An 8,856-nucleotide genomic window follows, 5' to 3' on the forward strand; every position below is an offset into this window, starting at 1 on the left:
TATGGAGCACTCATTTTACATTGAAAAATTTTTGCTTAGGCAGAAATAGTAATAGTATAACATATCACCGAATTAATCATCCACAGTAGTTTATATTGTTAAAGACAGTTTAGTGTACAAGCCACCAGAGTTATAGAAAAGCCAATAATGCATATTGGATACTGTTATTAATCCCTCTGTTTGACTTAGGACCAAAGCAAAGAAATACCTCTAAGGCCATGTGGATTCTAATTTCTGCTTCAGTTCCCTACATCGTTTGACACTAGCCATTTTACTTCTCTCCATTTCATTGTCCACTTCTATAAGATTAGGAAGCAATATTGGATAATTGCAAAGCAAACATAAACGATTGCATTCATGTTAAATCATCTTTTAGAAGTGTGTGAACAAGATTAATACTAATTTAAACATTTGATCAATAAAAAAAAGATGAATGCTATTTTCTGTTGTTTTGTGCATTGTTACAAGTAAAGGGCAATTACATGCCAAGAATAGTAGAGAAAAACATGACTGTGTTAGACATATTCCTGGTTCGAGCGGTGAGATTTCTTATTAAGGAACGATATTAGAATGCTTTATGAAGTTTATGAACTTGTAATTTGCTCCTGTAATTAGATGAGACTCTGTCAGACCCATCCTTCTACAATTTCATAATTGAGGGGCTTCTCTGCCTACAATAGAGTGTTGAATCAGATATACGTATGCTTAATGTACTAACTGTTTTAAAGATTGGCCATGGCTTATGCAAAATGAGAACAATCCTTAGAACATTTTAAAGGCTTCCTGCCACAAATTGCTTTTGCAATTTTCATTTCATTTTTAACTACAAAGTTAAGGCATCTTTAGTTATTTTTATTTTAAATTGCTCCTGCTGTTGTTCTCCTCCTAGGAAGTAGCCACTATTCTTTTTCCTTTCTCCTGGCCATTGTAATCTTTCTTACATGAATAAAAACAAAGTGGTTTATTTTTAAAAAGAGTTTTTAAATCCTCCCTTGCAGTTGTGGGGAAAAATGACTTACCATTATCAAATTGAAAAAGGGATAATGTGGTGCAGTGACAAGTGAGTTTTATCAATGAGTGTTTTCCTTGGTGTTCTGGTTTTCCAGAAACGCTTTCTGCTGCATCCTTTAACATCTGTGCTGCAAAAGTTGATTCTGAAAACAACGTAGATGTGGAAAGGCGGGTGATTGATCAGGCAAAAATTAAAATTGGGTACCGGTGGCATAATCTCTTTCTTTTTGGCCCACAGGAGTCCTGATACAAATTAATTGTTTCTGTGATTCTTAGACCTTCATCAATCAGATGTACATTATACCATGCATGATTGGCTGCCTTTCCACTTTCGAGTTCCTCGTAGAGAGCTGTTGACCGCCAACTGCTACAGAGGCACAGTGGAGCAGCATCCTGTCCGAGGCCGCTCTGGGACAACAAACAGAGCAATGGGGCAGACTTGCAACCACAATAGCATGCCTGAGGATGCAGCCTGCACCCCGCCAGAGTAATTTTTGTTTAGGGCACCAGAGACATTTTTTCATACCACGTATAATGTTATCAAACCTGGTGTGGCCAAGGTTTGATCTTTAAACATGGTTTCAGATCAATTTAAGAAGGATGCTAGAGGACAGAGCACCTAGCAGACAGCAAGATTGAACATGAAATGAATCTCAAGATTGATTAGGGAAAAACAGTATAGATGCCCTCACAACCAGGTTTCCTAAGATACTTTATGCACCTTTAGAGGCAGCAGTAATAATAATAGCTGAAACTTAATTAAAGTAACATAAAAGACCTCAGCAAGGAGACCTTGTGACCACATTTGTAGCTGAGTACTGAATTTAGCCTCAAGAAATATGAGATCTACTTTTTCATCTCACAGCAATTTACCATTTCAAAAAACTCGTATTAAGGAGGTGATTAGAAGCTGCAGAGTTGCCTTGCTCCATACGTAAAGAAAGAAGGGTTTGAAAATGTAGAAGGACACCTTTTCAAAGAAACATCACAATTAAAATTTAAACATATATTGGGAAATGAGAAAATTGGAATGACCTGGTTACATGAAATGTAGATTTTTCATCTTAAAGCATTGATTCAGATCTTCTTGGATTTCTCTTCACTGTAAATTATTTGTTTCTCAAATTACACACACACACACACACACACACACACACACACACACACACACACATATATAGCAAATGGTATTTGAAGAAGAAAGTGAATTGGCCCTCAGGGGCCCTTGGAATCAAGGACTAAGATTTCCTGGATTCAGATCTTGGCTTGGCCCCCGTGTGACTTTGACAAATTACTTAACATCTTCAGTCTTTGGTTTGTTTATCTATAAAATGGACATAATAATAGTTTATATCTCAGTAGACTGTGCAGAATAAATGAGGTAATTTATTTCTAACAGTGCCTGATGCTTAGTAAATGTTAAATGCATGTTATTATTATTATTTTATATGTATTATCTCTACCTCATTTAAACCATTAAAAAAGTAAAAATTTCCCTTCTAAGAAATCATTTATTAATGGAAACATGAATACTTTCTTAGATAGGAATACCTTGTAGGTTTCTAGGAACACAATAACTATAAAATACAATTTCTGCTTCTGTAACATATCCAGTTGCTACCGAGGGGTTCCTCTGATCATATTTTCAACTCTCATTTATGGTTAATAATGTTTATTTCACAGTATTTGAGAATTATAGAAATAAATATTTGAATGAGATGACATTTGTGAAAGTGCTGAGCAGGGCTTGGTTCACAGTAGGTTCTAAATAAATATTAGCCTTTTAGATACACACTTGCCTTCTGTATAGGGAAGGGAACCAATGTTTAATGTTCCAAACAAAAAAAACCCTATTTTTTACCATACCACTGAAGCTTGAGATACTCCTGTAAACCATGCAAGAATTTCTTTTTTAAACTTTTCTTTTTTGCCCATGACCATTCTCTCCCAAGCACTTTGGGGCCACTACTTGAAGATTCCTGAGTGGTGGTATCCAGTATGGTCTTTTACTAGGACCTTACAATGTGTCAGTGGAGACAAGTGGACTCTGAGAAAGGCAGTAGAGTATGTAAAATGCCTCCTGGGTGCATAGGAAATCTTGCTGTTATTAATGGGCTGTTGGGAAGCAAGCACTCATGTTGAGAAATCTCACTTGGCAAGGTACTGCAGGTGGCTTCTTAGAGCTGATGGCAGCCTCCAACTGACAGCCAACAGGAAAATGAAATGCTCAGTCCTACAACTGCAGGGAACTGAATGCTGCCCCAAACCATGTAATCAGGGAAGGAGATTCTTCTCCAGACTAGGTTTCAGATGAGAACACAGGCTTGGCCAACATCCTGTGAGACTGAACAGAGGACTCAGTTAAGCCATTCCCAGACTTTAGACCCCCAGAAATTGTGAGATAATAAATGTGGTTTTTTAAAAAGCCAGTAAGTTTGTGGTAATTTGTCATATAGCAATAGATAAGCCATACAGATTTTTTTCTTATTTAATCTTAAGGCAGAGACTTTGCTTCAGAGGAAAGTGGCTTTTAATTTAGCACCAAAGATTTATTAAATTGAAATTTTCCAAGGTATACCAGGCATATATACAACTGTAGAAAACACACATGCTTCAGTATCTATACCTAAAAAGATGAGTTTGAATCCTCACTCTGCCCCTATTTGGTAGATATATTCTCTCTGAACCTCAATTTCACTGCCTATAAAATGGTAAAAATACAGTCTTTTTTTAGAATTATTCTAAGAATGGCCTGAGTTAGCCAACAAAAAATGTTTAGCATAGTACAAAGTTAATAACATATGCTCAGTAAATGATGACTGTTTTTATTAATAGTATATGGGGACTACCCTGTATCCTTAGGTTTTGTAGAATGCCAGTACATGTGGGGAATCAAGGGGTAGATGTGAAAGCAGTAGCCACTGAATACATTCTTACAATTTTTGATCATGAAGACTTTTTGCCTTATGATGAAGAGATTTGATCCATTGATGTTTAATATAATGAGACACCATGTGATTATTTAAAAGACTGGTTTTTAAATAAAACCACAAAGAGGGTATTATCTGTTAAGGAAACTTTACTATGTGAAAATCAAAGTCATGGATTATCAATAGAAGAAAAAAAAAGACAAAATGGTTAATACCTATTCACAATATTCATCAAAAACTTAACATTTTTTTTGAAGGACTCATCTACTCTTTACCTTGTATACAAGACACTGCTTCAGATCAACAGAGAAACTATTACAAGAAATTCTGACTCTTTCTTTCACAAATAACACAGCGAAACTTTTGTACATTGTACTTTTGAGATGCCAAGATATTTGGTTTTCACTTTATCTCTGAAATAAGCATTTTAGACGTCTTTAAATGGCTTTTTCTTTGGATTGCAATATAACTAATTAAAGGTCCTTTCTTTTAGGAACTAAGATAAAAATATGTTAATCATAGCAGCCAGTAAAATATCTATTCAGTTACTTATTCATTTACTCATCAATACTGTTAAGTATCTTCCTCCTGCCACATACTTTCCAAGGTTCTAGGAATGTGGTGGTAAAATACTCTAAACCATAACTTGTACCAATGTCCCAGAATTTAAGCATTTTGATTTCAACAGTAGTGCAGGCAAGATGAAGGGCCTTTGATTGGCTTACAAAAAGCACTAAGATGTGACATTCAGAGATGCAAGAAGCATCTCTTGTTGTTGGCTTCATTTTATATATTTCCTGAAAGTCAAAGCTGTGCAGGGTAGCATAGTAAAATATAAACAAATGGTAGCATACAAATAAATACATACACACATATTTAATTGAGAGTAACAACTAGATTTTAATAATCAAGATTTTGCTGTAAAACCTGTTGGTTCTTTCCCATTTCCAAATAGTTGCGAAGCAAATAAATGTTAGCCATCCATGCATGATGTCGTGATAATCAGTCTTTAAGTTCTGCTTGTTTTTGGTCCTTAGGCATATGAACCTATTTAATTTTCAGAGTTAAGGTTACAAGAAAGGTGTACGTTTTATGTAAATGTACATAGAATGTACATTTACTGCATATTGGTATGTAAGTATATACGAGTGGAAACAGAGATTCATCACACATATTTCTACAGAGCAGATGGCCGCAGGGGTAATTGGATTCAAAAGGACTGAAGGACATTATAATAGGTTGTATATTCTCAAAATTATCTACTGCCCTTTCCTACTGGCCCCTCCCTGCTAGAGATGTATACTTTTCTACCCCATTGATGTCAGACTTAGCATGAGATTTGCTTTGGTCAGTGTATTGTGTTGAAAATGATGTGAATCACCTCCTTCCTAACTAAAGCTTTAAGAGCCATTTTGCAGCTCTGTATTACTCTTTTCCCTCTATGTGAGACCACATGTTTCAATTAGCAGTTGTTCCTTCAATGTGGGTTTTTCAATGAAGAGGATATTGAGCAGAGCTGTAACCAACCCACAAATGATAAATAATGTGAGCAAAAATAAACATTTGTTGTTTTGTTTTGTTTTCGGTACACGGGCCTCTCACTCTCGTGGCCTCTCCCGTTGCAGAGCACAGGCGCTGGACGCGCAGGCTCAGTGGCTATGGCTCACGGGCCCAGCCGCTCCGCGGCATGTGAGATCTTCCCGGACCGGGGCACGAACCTGTGTCTCCTGCATCGGCAGGCGGACTCTCAACCACTGCGCCACCAGGGAAGCCCACATTTGTTGTTTTAAGTTATTGAAATTTGGGCTTTTTTTGTTACTTCAGCATAATTTAGTCTAAGAGTTTACAGACAACTACAATAGCTGAAATTGAATAGTTTCTGTGGGCCAAGAACAATATCTGTTAATTTCACATTTGTCTCACATGATCTTCACAATAATTCCATGGGGTAGAAATGATCACATTCCCATTAACAACTGAGAAAACTGCAGCTCATCAGATTAGCTCAGGGCTGACTAATAAGATATATGGAATATTAATGAGAGTATAAGTCTGGCTAATTTCTAAGTTTCACCCACAGAGTCCTGTCTCATGGAACTTTAGAATTAGATATCATACAGTGCAATAGGTTCATTTTACAAAAAAGTCATCTCAGGTCCTCAGTTGTCATATATAGTTCCACTACCTAGATATAAAGCTGAAACTCAAACCATAAATCTCTATGAGCTAGAAATCAAACCTGTAATCTCACAGTCTAGTACTCCTGTGTGTGTGTCTATCTACATATACATGTGTAAAATTATACCCTTTTAAATATGGAATATAGGGTACATATATATTTATGTCTTTTTGATATTAGAACGATAAACCTTTAGATTAAGAATTAATTCGTAACATGTATTTTTACCAATATGATAGTGTAGTATCTAAATAAACAATGAAAATATTTTTGAGTTATTATTTTATATCCTATAGATACAGAGTAATTTTGGTTTATATTTTGTGGACTCTTGATTATGATATAGTGTCACCTACTATGATTTTCCTTTTACTTGGAGTATAAAAATATAAATAGGATTATCCTATTTCTTAAGAAGACTTGAAATTTGATCTTTTATTTCTTGTTTACTTTGTCATTATAATAGGACATTCTATTTTCATCCAATTAAAAACATGGTTACATCCTATTTAGAGAAATAGTTTAGCTTTATTAAATGAAATATATAAATCCAGTTTTTCTATGTTAGAAATCTACTTAAAAAGAAAAGTTAAAAAATTCCATTTATAAAATCTTGCATTAGTAAACCATGTAAATATATAAATGTGCCATAAAGCCTATTAATAGGCATTTTGTTTACACATTTTTATCTCAATTATCTATGCCCACAGGACTCATTCAATCAATTTTTCACTAAGTAGTTTTCAAAATATAATTACTCTTATGGGTAGGCCTATGAACAGCAGTGTCATTTACACTATAGTTCACTAATTGCACTTTGAAGCCATTATAATGAATTATACTAGTACATTCTTCAAGAAGATCAGTTAATGCTAATCATTTGTATCACATATATCACTTAGAAGAGATCCATCCATAAAAGTCTTTCATTTACAGCCTCATTTATTTTTAATTCTCTTGTAATGCAAGTTATAGCTGTAAATATATACAGCATGTCAGAATGTGTTTTCTTTTTTTTTTTTTTTTTTTTTTTTCCAATACTCAGGCCTCTCACTGCTGTGGTCTCTTCCGTTGCGGAGCAGAGCAGAAGCTCCGGGCACGCAGGCCCAGCAGCCATGGCTCATGGGCCCAGCCGCTTTGTGGCATGTGGGATCTTCCCGGACCGGGGCACGAACCCATGTTCCCTGCATCAGCAGGCAGATTCTCAACCACTGCGCCACCAGGGAAGCCCTGGATCAAATTTTAAGAGCTAAATAAAATCTCATTTCCCCTAATTTTTTTTATCATCCTCTTCAGTGTTCCCAGACCATATTTTTACATTTTTTCTATGTTCAAGAAAGCTGGTATTTAATGTGTCTCTTAGTTAAAAATAAGTGACAAGAAGTTTTTTGTTTTTAAACCTACATATAATGGGAAGATTTTACAAATAATGAAGGCATACACTAGATTATAAGCATGCTGTTTTATCATAAATTAATTATAAAATAATTTTGTAGACCCACTATCATGACAGATGATGACATAAATGCATTGAAAAAACTGTTAAAAACCTCCTTTAAAATATTACTCCTTGGTGAGAGCAAGATGGCCACTACCAAGCAAGTGTTGCGGAGTTGCAGAGGAGGTGGATGACAAAGTTCTTCATGCTGCTTTTATCCCTTTTGGAGACAGCACAGATATCCAGATTCCTCTGGATTATGAAAAAGAAAAGCACCAAGGATTTGCTTTTGTTGAATTTGAGTTGGCAGAGGATGCTGTAGCAGCTGTAGACAACATGAATGAACCTGAGCTGTTTATATGGACAATTCATGTCGATTTGACAAAACCCATGAGGATTAAGAAAGGCTCTTCCAGACCAGTTTGGTCCGAGGATGGCTGGTTGAAGAAGTTTTCTGGGAAGACTCTTGAGGGGAGTAAAGGAGAAGGGACAGAGCCTCCCAAAGTGGAAACCCAGGAGGGAAAGCCCACTGTAAAAAAAAGCCTGGTCAAACCCTCAGGTGTACATGGACATCAAGACTGAGAACAAGCCAGCAGGCCCTATCCAGATGCTCCTGGGTTCAGGTGTCGTTCCCATGACAGCATAGAATTTCCGCTGCCTGTGCACCCATGAGAAGGGCTTTGGCTTCAAGGGCAGCAGCTTCCAACACATCATCCTCCAGTTCATGTGCCAGGGCTGCGATTTCACCAACCACAAGGGCACCGGGGCAAGTCCATCTACAGGAGGAAGTTTGATGATGAAAACTTTACTCTCAAACACACGGGATCAGGCCTGCTCTCCATGACCAACTCAGGCCCAAACACCAACGGTTCCCAGTTCTTCCTGACATGTGACAAGACGGATTGGCTGGACGGCAAGCACGTGGTATTTGGGGAGGTCACGGAAGGCCTGGATGTCTTGTGGCCGATTGAGGCCCAGGGCAGCAAGGATGGGAAATCCAAGCAGAAGGTCATCATCTCCAACTGTGGGGAGTACACGTGAGAGGGCAGCTGTCAGCCCGGGGAACCAGCACCCAAGGTGTCCCATTTGCAGCAAGCAGGGCTTTGTGCCCTGGCCCTTCCTCGGGGTCAGCATGGGGCAGCTCCTCTGCAGGCATGGCCTGGGCGTCCTCTGGCTCTTCCCCAAGTGTGGCCATGGCCCCGGGTGCCGCCCTCCCCACCGTGGACGGCCGTGCATGGCCTTGCCAGCCCAGGGCCTCTCCTGGGTCCACCAGTGTGACTCCTAGACGTTTTCCTTGG

General features: G+C 37.7%; 1 pseudogene; it reads left to right on the top strand.

Moving 5' to 3' along the window:
- The first annotated feature begins 7,948 nt into the window (after window positions 1–7,948).
- Window positions 7,949–8,599, top strand: LOC131767785 (peptidyl-prolyl cis-trans isomerase E-like; annotated as a pseudogene).
- The last annotated feature ends 257 nt before the right edge of the window (window positions 8,600–8,856 follow it).

This window comes from Kogia breviceps, chromosome 13 (genome assembly GCF_026419965.1).
Source record: "Kogia breviceps isolate mKogBre1 chromosome 13, mKogBre1 haplotype 1, whole genome shotgun sequence".
Classification (NCBI taxonomy): Eukaryota; Metazoa; Chordata; class Mammalia; order Artiodactyla; family Physeteridae; genus Kogia; species Kogia breviceps.